The sequence below is a fragment of the Oncorhynchus nerka genome, unplaced genomic scaffold, assembly GCF_034236695.1.
Source record: "Oncorhynchus nerka isolate Pitt River unplaced genomic scaffold, Oner_Uvic_2.0 unplaced_scaffold_1364, whole genome shotgun sequence".
Classification (NCBI taxonomy): Eukaryota; Metazoa; Chordata; class Actinopteri; order Salmoniformes; family Salmonidae; genus Oncorhynchus; species Oncorhynchus nerka.
In genome coordinates, this window is record NW_027039986.1 from 65,096 (window position 1) to 82,842 (window position 17,747).

A 17,747-nucleotide genomic window follows, 5' to 3' on the forward strand; every position below is an offset into this window, starting at 1 on the left:
GACAGAAGGTTAGTTACCAGAGACGCGACAGACAGCGGCGTTACCAGAAGAACGCGACAGGCGGCTAGTTAACAGAGAACGCGACAGGCGGCGTTACCAGAGACGCGACAGGCGGCTAGTTACCAGAGAAGGCGCGACAGACGGCTGGTTACCAGAAAGACGCGACAGCGGCTAGTTACCAGAAGAGAGGCGACAGACGGTTAGTTACCAGAGAAGCGCGACAGGCGGCTGAATTACCAGAGAGGCGACAGAAGGCTATTTACCAGAGACGCGACAAGCGGCTGTTACCAGAGAGGCGACAGAGCGGCTGGTTACCAGAGAGAAGCGACAGAAGGTTAGTTACCAGAGAGAGACGCGACAGACTGCGGCGTCACCAGAGAGAGCGCGACAGGCGGCTAGTTACCAGAGAGAGCGACAGAAGGTTAGTTACCAGAGAGGCGACAGAAGGTTAGTTACCAGAGAGACGCGACAGGTTAGTTACCAGAAGGCGCGACAGGTTAGTTACCAGAGAGGCGACAGAAGGTTAGTTACCAGAGAGGCGCGACAGTCGGCGGCGTCATCAGAAGACGCGACAGACGGCTAGTTACCAGAGAGCGCGACAGACAGCTAGTTACCAGAAGACGCGACAGACGGCTAGTTACCAGAGAAGGCGACAGAAGGCTAGTTACCAGAGAACGCGACAGAGCGGTCAGTTACCAGAGAGGCGACAGAAGGCTAGTTACCAGAGAGACGCGACAGGCGGCTGGTTACCAGAAAGGCGACAGAAGATTAGTTACCAGAGAGCGACAGAAGGTTAGTTACCAAAGAGGCGACAGAAGGTCAGTTACCAGAGAGGCGACAGCGGTTAGTTACCAGAGAGCAGGACAGGCGGTTAGTTACCAGAGGCAGCGACAGACGGTTAGTTACCAGAAGCAGCGACGTTACCAGCGGCGGCGTTACCAGAGAGACGCGACAGAGCGGCTAGTTACCAGAAGACGCGACGAGACGCCTACCAGAAAGCCGACAGGCGGCGTCACCAGAAAGACGCGACAGAACGGCGGCGTCACCAGAAACGCGACGACGGCGGCGTCACCAGAGAAGGCGACGAGAAGCGGCGTCACCAGAAGACGCGACAGGCTTGGCGTCACCAGAGAACGCGACAAGCGGCGTCACCAGAAAAACGCGACAGAGCGGCGGCGTTACCAGAAAACGCGACAGCGGCAGCGTTACCAGAAAACGCGACAGGCGGCGTTACCAGAACGCGCGACAAACGGCGGCGTTACCAGAAGGCGACAAACGGGCGTTACCAGAAACGCGACAGGCGGTCAGTTACCAGAAACGCGACAGAGCGGTCAGTTACCAGAGACGCGACAGAAGGTCAGTTACCAGAAAGAGCGACAGAAGGTTAGTTACCAGAAACGCGACAGAACGGCGGCGTTACCAGAGAGACGCGACAAGCGGCTAGTTACCAGAGAGGCGACAGAGCGGCGTTACCAGAAACGCGACAGCGGCGTTACCAGAAGAGAAGGCGACAGAGGCGACAGACGGCGTTACCAGAAGGCGCGACAGACGGCTAGTTACCAGAAGACGCGACAGGCGGTTAGTTACCAGAGAGACGCGACAGGCGGCTAGTTACCAGAGAGACGACAGAAGGCTATTTACCAGAGAGACGCGACAAGCGGCTAGTTACCAGAGAGCGCGACAGAAGGTTAGTTACCAGAGAGACGCGACAGAAGGTTAGTTACCAGCGACAGAAGGTTAGTTACCAGAGAGACGCGACAGACTGCGGCGTCACCAGAGACGCGACAGGCGGCTGGTTACCAGAGAGCGCGACAGAAGGTTAGTTACCAGAGAGACGCGACAGAAGGTTAGTTACCAGAGAGACGCGACAGGTTAGTTACCAGAGAGACGCGACAAAGGTTAGTTACCAGAGAGACGCGACAGAAGGTCAGTTACCAGAGAGACGCGACAGGCGGTCAGTTACCAGAGAGACGCGACAGAAGGTCAGGTACCAGAGAGCGCGACAGAAGGTTAGTTACCAGAGAGGCGACAGGCGGCGTTACCAGAAGAGGCGACAAGCGGCTAGTTAACCAGAACGCGACAAACGGGCGTTACAGAAAACGCGACAGGCGGCTAGTTACCAGAAGGCGACAGGCGGCTAGTTACCAGAAACGCGACAGAGCGGCTAGTTACCAGAGAGAGGCGACAGAGCGGTTAGTTACCAGAAAGCGCGACAGGCGGCTAGTTACCAGAGAGACGACAGAAGGCTATTTACCAGAGAGCGCGACAAGCGGCTAGTTACCAGAGAACGCGACAGGCGGCTAATACCAGAGAGACGCGACAGAAGGTTAGTTACCAGAAGGCGACAGAAGGTTAGTTACCAGAGAGACGCGACAGACTGCGGCGTCACCAGAGAGCGCGACAGGCGGCTAGTTACCAGAGAAGACGCGACAGAAGGTTAGTTACCAGAGACGCGACAGAAGGTTAGTTACCAGAGAGACGCGACAGGTTAGTTACCAGAGAGGCGACAGGTTAGTTACCAGAGACGCGACAGAAGGTTAGTTACCAGAGAGACGCGACAGTCGGCGGCGTCATCGAGAGAAACGCGACAGGCGGCTAGTTACCAGAGAGACGCGACAGAGCGGCTAGTTACCAGAGAGACGCGACAGACAGCTAGTTACCAGAGAAGACGCGACAGACGGCTAGTTACCAGAGAAGCGACAGAAGGCTAGTTACCAGAGAGGCGCGACAGGCGGTCAGTTACCAGAGAGAGGCGACAGAAGGCTAGTTACCAGAGAGGCGACAGGCGGCTAGTTACCAGAAGACGCGACAGAAGATTAGTTACCAGAGAGGCGACAGAAGGTTAGTTACCAAAGAGCGACAGAAGGTCAGTTACCAGAAGACGCGACAAACCGGTTAGTTACCAGAGAAGGCAGGACAGAGCGGTTAGTTACCAGAGAGACGCGACAGGCGGTTAATTACCAGAAGACGCGACAGAGCGGCAGCGTTACCAGAGAGACGCGACAGGCGGCTAGTTACCAGAGAGCGACAACAGGCGGTTAGTTACCAGAACAGCGACAGGCGGCTAGTTACCAGAAGAGCGACGAAGGCTATTTACCAGAAGACGCGACAAGCGGCTAGTTACCAGAGAGACGCGACAGGCGGCTGGAGATACCAGAGAGACGCGACAGAAGGTTAGTTACCAGAGAGCGCGACAGACTGTTAGCGTCACCAGAGAAGACGCGACAGGCGGCTAGTTACCAGAGAGACGCGACAGAAGGTTAGTTACCAGAGACGCGACAGAAGGTTGAGTTACCAGAGAGCGCGACAGGTTAGTTACCAGAGAGACGCGACAGGTTAGTTACCAGAGAGACGCGACAGAAGGTTAGTTACCAGAGAGACGCGACAGTCGGCGACGTCATCAGAGAGACGCGACAGACGGCTAGTTACCAGAGAGACGCGACAGACAGCTAGTTACCAGAGAGACGCGACAGACGGCTAGTTACCAGAGAGGCGACAGAAGGCTAGTTACCAGAGACGCGACAGGCGGTCAGTTACCAGAGAGACGACAGAAGGCTAGTTACCAGAGAGACGCGACAGACGGCTAGTTACCAGAGAGACGCGACAGAAGATTAGTTACCAGAGAGACGACAGAAGGTTAGTTACCAAAGAGACGACAGAAGGTCAGTTACCAGAGAGACGCGACAGACGGTTAGTTACCAGAGAGGCGGGACAGGCGGTTAGTTACCAGAGAACGCGACAGACGGTTAGTTACCAGAAGACGCGACGAGGCGGCAGCGTTACCAGAGAAGCGCGACAGGCGGCTAGTTACCAGAGAGACGCGACGACGCCTACCAGAAAGAGCGACAGGCGGCGTCACCAGAGAAGGCGACAGCGGCGGCGTCACCAGAGAAAACGCGACAGGCGGCGTCGTCACCAGAAACGCGACAGACGGCGGCGTCACCAGAAAACGCGACAGGCGGCGGCGTCACCAGAAACGCGACAGGCGGCGTCACCAGAAAACGCGACAAACGGCGGCGTTACCAGAGAAAACGCGACAGACGCGGCGTTACCAGAAACGCGACAGACGGTTACGTTACCAGAGACGCGACAAACGGCGGCGTTACCAGAAACGCGACAGAGCGGCGGCGTTACCAGAACGCGACAGGCGGTCAGTTACCAGAGAAACGCGACAGCGGTCAGTTACCAGAAAGGCGACAGAAGGTCAGTTACCAGAAGACGCGACAGAAGGTTAGTTACCAGAGAAACGCGACAGCGGCGGCGTTACCAGAGAAGACGCGACAGGCGGCTAGTTACCAGAAGACGCGACAGGCGGCGGCGTTACCAGAGGCGACGACGACAACGGCGGCGTTACCAGAAGACGCGACAGGCGGCGTTACCAGAAGAAGCGACAAGCGGCTAGTTACCAGAGAGACGCGACAGGCGGTTAGTTACCAGAAAGACGCGACAGACGGCTAGTTACCAGAGAGGCGACAGAAGGCTATTTACCAGAGAGCGCGACAAGCGGCTAGTTACCAGAGAGACGCGACAGGAGGTTAGTTACCAGAGAGACGCGACAGAAGGTTAGTTACCAGAGAGACGCGACAGAAGGTTAGTTACCAGAGAAGGCGACAGACTGCGCGTCACCAGAGAGACGCGACAGAGCGGCTAGTTACCAGAGAGACGCGACAGAAGGTTAGTTACCAGAGAGACGCGACAGAAGGTTAGTTACCAGAGAGGCGCGACAGGTTAGTTACCAGAGAGACGCGACAGGTTAGTTACCAGAGAGAGGCGACAGAAGGTCAGTTACCAGAGAGACGCGACAGGCGGTCAGTTACCAGAAGGCGCGACAGAAGGTCAGGTACCAGAGACGCGACAGAAGGTTAGTTACCAGAGACGCGACAGGCGGCGTTACCAGAAACGCGACAGGCGGCTAGTTAACCAGAAGGCGACAGGCGGCGCGTTACCAGAAACGCGACAGGCGGCTAGTTACCAGAAAAGCGACAGCGGCTAGTTACCAGAAGACGCGACAGGCGGCTAGTTACCAGAAGAAACGCGACAGGCGGTTAGTTACCAGAGAGCGCGACAGACGGCTAGTTACCAGAGAACGACAGAAGGCTATTTACCAGAGAGACGCGACAAGCGGCTAGTTACCAGAGAGAGAAGCGACAGACGGCTAGATACCAGAGAGACGCGACAGAAGGTTAGTTACCAGAAAGACGCGACAGAAGGTTAGTTACCAGAGAGACGCGACAGACTGCGGCGTCACCAGAGAGAGCGACAGGCGGCTAGTTACCAGAGAGACGCGACAGAAGGTTAGTTACCAGAGAGGCGCGACAGAAGGTTAGTTACCAGAGAGGCGACAGGTTAGTTACCAGAGAAGCGCGACAGGTTAGTTACCAGAGAGACGCGACAGAAGGTTAGTTACCAGAGAGACGCGACAGTCGGCGGCGTCATCAGAAGGCGACAGGCGGCTAGTTACCAGAGAGACGCGACAGGCGGCTAGTTACCAGAGAGACGCGACAGACAGCTAGTTACCAGAGAGACGCGACAGGCGGCTAGTTACCAGAAGAGGCGACAGAAGGCTAGTTACCAGAGAGCGCGACAGACGGTCAGTTACCAGAGAGACGACAGAAGGCTAGTTACCAGAGAGACGCGACAGCGGCTAGTTACCAGAAGAGACGCGACAGAAGATTAGTTACCAGAGAGAGCGACAGAAGGTTAGTTACCAAAAGAGCGACAGAAGGTCAGTTACCAGAGAGACGCGACAGGCGGTTAGTTACCAGAAGGCGGGACAGGCGGTTAGTTACCAGAGAAGACGCGACAGGCGGTTAGTTACCAGAGAGACGCGACAGCAGCAGCGTTACCAGAAGACGCGACAGGCGGCTAGTTACCAGAGAGAAGACGCGACAGAGCGCCTGAGTTACCAGAGAGCCGCGACGGCGGCGTCACCAGAAAACGCGACAGCGGCGCGTCACCAGAAAACGCGACAACGGCGGCGTCACCAGAAAAACGCGACAGCGGCGGCGTCACCAGAAGGACGCGACAGCGGCGGCGTCACCAGAGAAACGCGACAGAGGCGGCGTCACCAGAAGAGGCGACAGACGGGCGGCGTTACCAGAAACGCGACAGAGGCGACGTTACCAGAAGACGCGACAAAGGCGGCGTTACCAGAAGACGCGACAGACGGCGGCGTTACCAGAAAGGCGACAGGCGGTCAGTTACCAGAAACGCGACAGGCGGTCAGTTACCAGAGAGGAGGCGACAGAAGGTCAGTTACCAGAGAAGGCGACAGAAGGTTAGTTACCAGAGACGCGACAGAAGCGAGCGTTACCAGAAGACGCGACAGGCGGCTAGTTACCAGAACGCGACAGACGACAGGCGGCGTTACCAGAAACGCGACAGACAGCGGCGTTACCAGAAGAAGACGCGACAGACGGCGGCGTTACCAGAACGCGACAGGCGGCTAGTTACCAGAAAGACGCGACAGGCGGTTAGTTACCAGAGAGACGCGACAGACGGCTAGTTACCAGAGAGAGCGACAGAAGGCTATTTACCAGAGACGCGACAAAAGCGGCGTTACCAGAAAACGCGACGGCGGCGTTACCAGAGAGCAGCGACAGACGGCGGCGTTACCAGAAACGCGACAGGCGGCGGCGTTACCAGAGACGCGACAGACGGCGGCGTTACCAGAGAGACGCGACAGGCGGTCAGTTACCAGAGAGAAGCGACAGAAGGTTAGTTACCAGAAACGCGACAGTCGGCGGCGTCATCAGAGAAGACGCGACAGAGCGGCTGAGTTACCAGAGAGACGCGACAGACAGCTAGTTACCAGAAGACGCGACAGACGGCTAGTTACCAGAGAAGGCGACAGAAGGCTAGTTACCAGAAGACGCGACAGAGCGGTCAGTTACCAGAGAGGCGACAGAAGGCTAGTTACCAGAGAAGGCGACAGGCGGCTAGTTACCAGAGAGTAGCGACAGAAGATTAGTTACCAGAGAGGCGACAGAAGGTTAGTTACAAAGAGGCGACAGAAGGTCAGTTACCAGAGAAGAGCGACAGAGCGGTTAGTTACCAGAGAAGCGGGACAGACGGTTAGTTACCAGAAGAGGCAGCGACAGGCGGTTAGTTACCAGAGAAGCGCGACAGAAGCGGCGTTACCAGAGAACGCGACAGAGCGGCTAGTTACCAGAAGAAGAAGCGACAGAACGCCTAGTTACCAGAAAAGCGACAGAAGCGGTGGCGTCACCAGAGAACGCGACAGACGGCGGCGTCACCAGAAAACGCGACAGGCGGCGTCACCAGAACGCGACAGGCGGCGTCACCAGAGACGCGACAGACGGCAGCGTCACCAGAAAACGCGACAGACGGCGGCGTCACCAGAGAGAGCGCGACAGAGACAGCGGCGTTACCAGAAAGACGCGACAGGCGGCGTTACCAGAAGGCGACAGAAGCGGCGTTACCAGAGACGCGACAGACGGCGTTACCAGAGAGCGCGACGGCGGCGTTACCAGAAACGCGACAGGCGGTCAGTTACCAGAAGACGCGACAAGCGGTCAGTTACCAGAAGACGCAGCGACAGAAGGTCAGTTACCAGAGACGCGACGAGCGGCGTTACCAGAAACGCGACAGCGGCGGCGTTACCAGAGACGCGACAGGCGGCGTTACCAGAAGGCGACAGACGGCGTTACCAGAAAACGCGACAGAACGGCGTTACCAGAAAACGCGACAGGCGGTCAGTTACCAGAGAGACGCGACAGGCGGTCAGTTACCAGAAGACGCGACAGAAGGTCAGTTACCAGAGAGGCGACAGAAGGTTAGTTACCAGAGACGCGACAGACGGCGGCGTTACCAGAGAAGACGCGACAGGCGGCTAGTTACCAGAAAACGCGACAGAGCGGCGGCGTTACCAGAAACGCGACAGAAAGCGGCGTTACCAGAGAACGCGACAGGCGGCGTTACCAGAAAACGCGATAGAGCGGCTAGTTACCAGAAGAGCGGCGACAGGCGGTTAGTTACCAGAGAAGGCGACAGGCGGCTAATTACCAGAGAAGGCGACAGAAGGCTATTTACCAGAGAGACGCGACAAACGGCTAGTTACCAGAGAAGGCGACAGAAGGTTAGTTACCAGAGAGACGCGACAGAAGGTTAGTTACCAGAGAAGGCGACAGAAGGTTAGTTACCAGAGAGGCGCGACAGACTGCGGCGTCACCAGAGAGACGCGACAGCGGCTAGTTACCAGAGAGAGCGACAGAAGGTTAGTTACCAGAGAGGCAGCGACAGAAGGTTAGTTACCAGAGAAGCGACAGGTTAGTTACCAGAGAACGCGACAGGTTAGTTACCAGAAGACGCGACAGAAGGTTAGTTACCAGAGAGAGACGCGACAGAAGGTTAGTTACCAGAGAGACGCGACAGAAGGTTAGTTACCAGAGAGCGCGACAGGTTAGTTACCAGAGAGAGCGCGACAGGTTAGTTACCAGAGAGATTCGACAGAAGGTTAGTTACCAGAGAGACGCGACAGGCGGTTAGTTACCAGAGAGGCGACAGAAGGTTACGTTACCAGAGAAGCGCGACAGACGGCTAGTTACCAGAGAGGCCGCGACAGAGCGGCTAGTTACCAGAGAACCGCGACAGACAGCTAGTTACCAGAAGCGCGACAGGCGGCTAGTTACCAGAGAAGCGCGACGAGCGGCTAGTTACCAGAGAGGGCGACAGAGCGGTTAGTTACCAGAGAACGCGACAGAAGGTTAGTTACCAGAGAACGCGACAGAAGGTTAGTTACCAGAGACGCGACAGAAGGTTAGTTACCAGAGAGACGCGACAGAAGGTTAGTTAAAAGAGAGGCGACAGAAGGTTAGTAACCAGAATAGCGACAGGAGAACGTCACCAGAAAACGCGACAGGCGGTTGTTACCAGAGAACGCGACGGCGGCTAGTTACCAGAAAGCGACAGGCGGTCGAGTTACCAGAACGCGACAGGCGGCTAGTTACCAGAAGAGACAGAAAGGTCAGTTACCAGAAGGCGCGACAGGCGGCGTTACCAGAGAACGCGACAGAGCGGTTGAAGTTACCAGAGAGACGCGACAGAAGGTTAGTTACCAGAACGGCGACAGGCGGTTGGTTACCAGAGAAGGCGACAGGCGGTTAGTTACCAGAGAAGGCGCGACAGGCGGCTGTTACCAGAGAAACGCGACAGAGGCGGTTAGTTACCAGAAGAGCGCGACAGACGGTTAGTTACCAGAAGGCAGCGACAGAAGCGGCGTCACCAGAGAAACGCGACAGGCGGCTAGTTACCAGAAACGCGACAGGCGGCGTTACCAGAAGAGCGACAGCGGTTAGTTACCAGAGACGCGACAGAGCGGCGTTACCAGAAGAAACGCGACAGGCGGCTAGTTACCGAAGAAACGCGACAGAAAGGTCAGTTACCAGAAGACGCGACAGGCAAGGCGTCACCAGAGAACGCGACAGGCGGTTAGTTACCAGAGAAGAGCGACAGGCGGCTGGTTACCAGAGAGGCGACAGGCGGTCAGTTACCAGAGAAGGCGACAGGCGGCTGAGTTACCAGAAGAGCGACAGGCGGCTAGTTACCAGAGAAGGCGCGACAGGCGGCTAGTTACCAGAGAGGCGACAGGCGGCTGGTTACCAGAAGACGCGACAGACTGCTAGTTACCAGAAACGCGACAGGCGGTTAGTTACCAGAGAGGCGACAGAGCGGTCAGTTACCAGAGAGGCGACAGGCGGCGTTACCAGAGACAGCGACAGGTTAGTTACCAGAGAACGCGACAGACGGTTAGTTACCAGAGAACGCGACAGGCGGCGTTACCAGAAGACGCGACAGGCGGTTAGTTACCAGAGAGAGCGACAGGCGGCTGGTTACCAGAAGGCGCGACAGGCGGCTAGTTACAAGAGGCAGAGACGGTTAGTTACCAGAAACGCGACGAGGCGGCTAGTTACCAGAGACGCGACAAACGGCAGAAGGTCACCAGGCGACAGGCGGCTAGTTACCAGAGAACGCGACAGGAAAGGCGGCGTCACCAAACGCGACAGGCGGTTGAATTACCAGAGAAGCGACAGAAAGGTTAGTTACCAGAGAAGGCGACAGGTTAGTTACCAGAGAAGGCGACAGCGGTTAGTTACCAGAAAAACGCGACAGGCGGCTGGTTACCAGAAACGCGACAGGCGGCTAGTTACCAGAACGCGACAGGCGGCTAGTTACCAGAGACGCGACAGAAGACTGCTAGTTACCAGAGAGACGCGACAGAGCGGCTAGTTACCAGAGAGAGCGACAGGCGGCGTTACCAGAAGGCGACAGGCGGCGTTACCAGAGAAGGCGACAGGCGGCGTTACCAGAAGGCGACAAGCGGCGGCGTTACCAGAGGCGACAAAGGCGGCGTTACCAGAAACGCGACAGACGGCTAGTTACCAGATCGCGACAGGCGGCGGCGTTACCAGACGCGACGAGCGGCGTTACCAGAAAGCGCGACAGACGGCTAGTTACCAGAGAGACGCGATAGACAGCTAGTTACCAGAGAACGCGACAGAAGGTTAGTTACCAGAGAGACGCGACAGAAGGTTAGTTACCAGAAGGCGACAGAAGGTTAGTTACCAGAGACAGCGACAGAAGGTTAGTTACCAGAAACGCGACAGAAGGTAGTTATCAGAAGACGCGACAGGCGGCGTCACCAGAGAAACGCGACAGGCGGTTAGTTACCAGAACGCGACAGGCGGTGAGTTACCACGCGACAGGCGGCGTTACCAGAAGACGCGACAGACAGCTACGTTACCAGAAAGCGCGACGGCGGCGTTACCAGAAACGCGACAGCGGCGTTACCAGAGGCGACAGGCGGCTGTTACAGAGAAGAGCGACAGAAGGTTAGTTACCAGAAGAGCGACAGAAGGTTGAATTACCAGAAGGCGACAGAACTGCGGCGTCACCAGAGACGCGACAGAAGCTAGTTACCAGAAAGCGACAGAAGGTTAGTTACCAGAGACGCGACAGAAGGTTAGTTACCAGAGACGCGACAGACTGCGGCGTCACCAGAGAGACGCGACGGCGGCTAGTTACCAGAGAAACGCGACAGAAGGTTAGTTACCAGAGAAAGCGACAGAAGGTTGAATTACCAGAGAGACGCGACAGAAGGTTAGTTACCAGAGAAGCGCGACAGAAGGTTAGTTACCAGAAACGCGACAGAAGGTTAGTTACCAGAAACGCGACAGAAGGTTAGTTACCAGAGAACGCGACAGAAGGTTAGTAACCAGAGCGACGAAGGCTAGCGCGACAGAGGCAGCGACGAAGGCGTTACCAGAGAACGCGACAGGGCGGCGTTACCAGAAAGACGCGACAGAAGGCGTTACCAGAAAGGCGACAGCTGACGTTACCAGAAGGCGACAGAAGCGGCGTTACCAGAAACGCGACAGGCGGCGTTACCAGAAAACGCGACAGATGCGGCGTTACCAGAGAAGACGCGACAGACGGTTAGTTACCAGAAGAGGCGCGACAGAAGGTTGAGTTACCAGAGAACGCGACAGAAGGTTAGTTACCAGAGAAGCGCGACAGGAGGTTAGTTACCAGAGCTAGCGACAGAAGGTTAGTTACCAGAGGCAGCGACAGAAGGTAGTTATCAGAAACGCGACAGCGGCGGCGTCACCGAGGCGACAGACGGTTAGTTACCAGAAGAGCGACAGAAGCGGTTAGTTACCAGAGAAGGCGCGAAGAGCGGCTTAGTTACCAGAGAAGGCGACGAAAGCGGCGTTACCAGAGGCGACAGACAGCGGCGTTACCAGAAGACGCGACGGCGAAGGCGGCGGCGTTACCAGAAGCGCGACAGAGCGGTTAGTTACCAGAAGACGCGACAGAAGGTTAGTTACCAGAAACGCGACAGAGCGGTTAGTTACCAGAAGACGCGACAGACTGCGGCGTTACCAGAGAGACGCGACAGGCGGCTAGTTAGCCAGTTACCAGAGACGCGACAGAGCGGTTAGTTACCAGAAACTAGCGACAGAAAGGTTAGTTACCAGAAGGCGACAGAAGGGCGTTACCAGAGAGACGCGACAGAAGGTTAGTTACCAGAGACGCGACAGAAGGTTAGTTACCAGAGAGCGACAGAAGGTTAGTTACCAGAGAGACGCGACAGAAGGTTAGTTACCAGAGAGGCGACAGAAGGAGTTACCAGAGAGACGCGACGTTACCAGAGAGACGCGACAGAAGGTTAGTTACCAGAGAGCGCGACAGAAGGTTAGTTACCAGAGAACGCGGTTGACGTTACCAGAGAGACGCGACAGGCGGTTAGTTACCAGAGAGACGCGACAGGCGGCTAGTTACCAGAACGCGACAGACGGCTCGTTACCAGAAACGCGACAGACGGCGACAGGCGGCGTAGTTACCAGAAGACAGAGCGGCGACAGAGACGGCAGTTACCAGAAACGCGACAGAAAGGTTAGTTACCAGAAAGGCGACAGAAGCGTTAGTTACCAGAGAAGACGCGACAGAAGGTTAGTTACCAGAGAGACGCGACAGAAGGTTAGTTACCAGAGAAGCGACAGAAGCGGTTAGTTACCAGAGACGGCGACAGAAGGTTAGTTACCAGAGAGACGCGACAGACGGTTAGTTACCAGAGAGGCGACAGAAGGTTAGTTACCAGAGAAAGGCGACAGACGGTTAGTTACCAGAGAGGCGACAGGCGGTTAGTTACCGGCGACAGAAAGGTTAGTTACCAGAAGACGCGACAGCGGCTAGTTACCAGAGAGAGCTGGTTACAGAAAGCGTTAGCGGTTAGTTACCAGAGAGAAGGCGGCGACCAGAACTGCGGCGTTACCAGAGAGAGGCGACAGGCGGTAGTTACCAGAGACGCGACAGGCGGTTAGTTACCAGAGAGAGGCGACAGAAGGTTAGTTATTACCAGAGACGCGACAGAAGGTTAGACCAGAGAGAGCGACAGAAGGTTAGTTACCAGAGACGCGACAGAAGGTTAGTTACCAGAGAGACGCGACAGAAGGTTAGTTACCAGAGAGACGCGACAGAAGGTTAGTTACCAGAGAGACGCGACAGAAGGTTAGTTACCAGAGAGAACGCGACAGAAGGTTAGTTACCAGAGAACGCGACAGAAGGTTAGTTACCAGAGAGACGCGACAAGCGGTTGCGTTACCAGAGAGACGCGACAGCGGTAGTTACCAGAGAGAACGCGACAGGGCTTAGTTACCAGAGAGACGCGACAGACGGCTGGTTACCAGAGAGACGCGACAGGCGGTTAGTTACCAGAGAGACGGCGACAGAGACGGCGAGTTACCAGAGAAGCGACAGACGGTACGTTACCAGAGAAGCGACAGACGGTTAGTTACCAGAGAGACGCGACAGCGGTTAGTTACCAGAACGCGACGACGGCGGTTACCAGAGAGACGCGACAGCGGTCTAGTTACCAGAGAGACGCGACAGAGTTACCAGAGAGCGCGACAGAAGGTTAGTTACCAGAGAGCGCGACAGACGGTTAGTTACCAGAGAGACGCGACAGAAGGCTAGTTACCAGAGACGCGACAGAAGGTTAGTTACCAGAAGAAGGTTAGCGAAGCGGTTAGTCACCAGAGAACGCGACAGGCGGCTAGTTACCAGAGAGACGCGACAGACGGTTAGTTACCAGAGAGACGCGACAGAAGGCGTTACCAGAGAGAGGCGAGCGACAGGCGACAGTCGTTACCAGAAGACGACAGGCGGCGACAGAGGCGACGGCGGTTAGTTACCAGAAGACGCGACAGAGGCGACCAGAGTTGCGACAGAGCTGGACAGAAAGCGCGACAGGCGGTTAGTTACCAGAGAAAGCGCGACAGGCGGTTAGTTACCAGAGAGGCGACAGAAGGTTAGTTACCAGAGACAGCGACAGAAGGCGTTACCAGAGAGACGCGACAGACGGTTAGTTACCAGAGACGCGACAGAAGGTTAGTTACCAGAAACGCGACAGAAAAGTTACCAGAGAGCGCGACAGAAGGTTAGTTACCAGAGAGACGCGACAGAAGGTTAGTTACCAGAGAGACGCGACAGAAGGTTAGTTACCAGAGAGCGCGACAGAAGGTTAGTTACCAGAAGACGCGACAGAAGGTTAGTTACCAGAAGACGCGACAGAAGGTTAGTTACCAGAGAGACGCGACAGACGGTTAGTTACCAGAGAACGCGACAGACGGCTAGTTACCAGAAGACGCGACAGACGGCGGTCAGTTACCAGAAGACGCGACAGGCGGCTGAATTACCAGAGACGCGACAGACGGTTAGTTACCAGAGAGACAGACGGCGACAGCGACAGGCGGTTACCAGTTACCAGAGACGCGACAGAAGGTTAGTTACCAGACGCGACAGGCGGTTAGTTACCAGAGAGACGCGACAGGCGGCGTTACCAGGCGAGACGGTTAGTTACCAGAAGAGGCGACAGCGGTTAGTTACCAGAGACGCGACAGAGCGTTACCAGAAACGGACAATTACGTCACCAGAGAGACGCGACAGAAGGTTAGTTACCAGAGACGCGACAGGCGGTTAGTTACCAGAGAGACGCGACAGGCGGTTAGTTACCAGAGACGCGAACGGCGGCGACAGAAGACGCGACAGACGGTTAGTTACCAGAGAGACTGGTGCAGCGACAGAAGGTCAGTTACCAGAGAGACGCGACAAACGGTTAGTTACCAGAGAAGCGCGACAGACGCGAAGGTTAGTTACCAGAGAAGACGCGACAGACGGTTAGTTACCAGAGAGACGCGACAGACGGCTGGCGTTACCAGAGAGCGCGACAGACGGTTAGTTACCAGAGAGACGCGACAGACTGTTAGTTACCACGCGACAGAAGGTTAGTTACCAGACGCGAGACGGCGGCGACCAGGTTAGTTACCAGAGACGCGACAGCGGCGTTACCAGAAAGAGAAGGCGGCGTTACCAGAAACGCGACAGAAGGTTAGTTACCAGAGAAAGACGCGACAGGCGGCTAGTTACCAGAGAGAAACTAGCGACAGACGGTTAGTTACCAGAAGACGCGACAGAAGGTTAGTTACCAGAAGACGCGACAGAAGGTTAGTTACCAGAGAGACGCGACAGAAGGTTAGTTACCAGAGAGCGCGACAGAAGGTTAGTTACCAGAAGACGCGACAGAAGGTTAGTTACCAGAGAGACAGCGACAGAACGGTTAGTTACCAGAGAAGGCGACAGAAGGTTAGTTACCAGAGAGAGCGACAGACGGCGCGTTACCAGAGAGACGCGACAGACGGTTAGTTACCAGAAGACGCGACAGACGGCTAGTTACCAGAAACGCGACAGCGGAGTTACCAGAGAGACGCGACAGACGGTTAGTTACCAGAGAGACGCGACAGAAGGTTAGTTACCAGAGAGACGCGACAGCGGCGGCGTCACCAGAGACGCGACAGGCGGTTAGTTACCAGAGACAGAAGGCGACAGACGGTTAGTTACCAGAGAAGACGCGACAGACGGTTAGTTACCAGAGAGACGCGACAGAAGGTTAGTTACCAGAGAAACGCGACAGACGGTTAGTTACCAGAGAAGGCGACAGAGCGGTTAGTTGCGACAGGCGGCGGCGTCACCAGAAGACAGCGACAGACGGTTAGTTACCAGAGAACGCGACAGGCGTTACCAGAGAGACGCGACAGACGGTTAGTTACCAGAGAGGCGACAGACGGGCGTTACCAGAGAGACGACGAAACGGCGTTACCAGAAAGACGCGACAGAAGGTCAGTTACCAGAAGACGCGACAGTTGCGTCACCAGAAGACGCGACAAGCGGTTAGTTACCAGAGAGACGCGACAGCGGCTAGTTACCAGAGACGCGACAGACGGTCAGTTACCAGAGAGACGCGACAGGCGGCTGGTTACCAGAGAGACGCGACAAAGGCGTTACCAGAGAGACGCGACAGACGGTAGTTACCAGAGAAACGCGACAGGCGGCTAGTTACCAGAAGACGCGACAGGCGGCTAGTTACCAGAGACGCGACAGACGGTCAGTTACCAGAGAAGACGCGACAGGCGGTCAGTTACCAGAGAACGCGACAGCGGCGTTACCAGAGAGGCGCGACAGGTTAGTTACCAGAGACGCGACAGACGGTTATTTACCAGAAGACGCGACAAACGGTTAGTTACCAGAGAAGCGCGACAGACGGTTAGTTACCAGAAGACGCGACAGACGGCTAGTTACCAGAACGGCGACAGGCGGCTAGTTACAAGAGAGGCGACAGGCGGTTAGTTACCAGAGACGCGACAGAGCGGCTGAATTACCAGAGAGACGCGACAGACGGCGGCGTCACCAGAGACGCGACAGACAGGCTAGTTACCAGAGAGACGCGACAGAGCGGTGGCGTCACCAGACGCGACAGGCGGTTAGTTACCAGAGAGAAGCGACAGAAGGTTAGTTACCAGAGAGAGCGCGACAGGTTAGTTACCAGAGAGACGCGACAGACGGTTGAATTACCAGAAAGACGCGACAGAAGGTTAGTTACCAGAACGCGACAGACGGCTAGTTACCAGAAGACGCGACAGACGGCTAGTTACCAGAGAACGCGCGACAGACTGCTAATTACCAGAGAGACGCGACAGGCGGCGTTACCAGAAGAGCGACAGACGGCGGCGTTACCAGAAAACGCGACAGACGGCGTTACCAGAAACGACGACAGAAGCGGCGTTACCAGAAAACGCGACAGACGGCGGCGTTACCAGAGACGCGACAGGCGGCGTTACCAGAGACGCGACAGGCGGCTGGTTACCAGAGAACGCGACAGACGGCGGCGTTACCAGAGAGACGCGACAGGCGGCGTTACCAGAGACGCGACAGACGGCTAGTTACCAGAGAGAGCGACAGACAGCTAGTTACCAGAGAGACGCGACAGAAGGTTAGTTACCAGAGACGCGACAGAAGGTTAGTTACCAGAGAGACGCGACAGAAGGTTAGTTACCAGAGAAGCGACAGAAGGTTAGTTACCAGAGAAAGAGCGACAGAAGGGTAGTTATCAGAGAGACGCGACAGACGGGCGTCACCAGAGAGAAGCGACAGACGGTTAGTTACCAGAGAGCGCGACAGGCGGTGAGTTACCAGAGAGCGCGACAGGCGGCTAGTTACCAGAAGGCGACAGACAGCGCGTTACCAGAGAGACGCGACAGACGGCGTTACCAGAGAGACGCGACAGACGGCGTTACCAGAGAGACGCGACAGACGGCTAGTTACCAGAAGAGACGCGACAGAAGGTTAGTTACCAGAGAGACGCGACAGAAGGTTAGTTACCAGAGAGACGCGACAGACTGCGCGTCACCAGAGAGCGCGACAGACGGCTAGTTACCAGAGAGACGCGACAGAAGGTTAGTTACCAGAGAGACGCGACAGAAGGTTAGTTACCAGAGAGACGCGACAGACTGCGGCGTCACCAGAGAGACGCGACAGGCGGCTAGTTACCAGAGAGACGCGACAGAAGGTTAGTTACCAGAGAGACGCGACAGGTTAGTTACCAGAGACACGCAGCGACAGGTTAGTTACCAGAAAGAGCGACAGAAGGTTAGTTACCAGAGACGCGACAGACGGTTAGTTACCAGAAAGACGCGACAGTCGGCGTCACCAGAGAGACGCGACAGACGGCTAGTTACCAGAGAGAGCGACAGACGGCTAGTTACCAGAGAGACGCGACAGACAGCTAGTTACCAGAGAGACGCGACAGCGGCTAGTTACCAGAGAACGCGACAGGCGGCTAGTTACCAGAGAGACGCGACAGACGGCTAGTTACCAGAGAAGACGCGACAGAC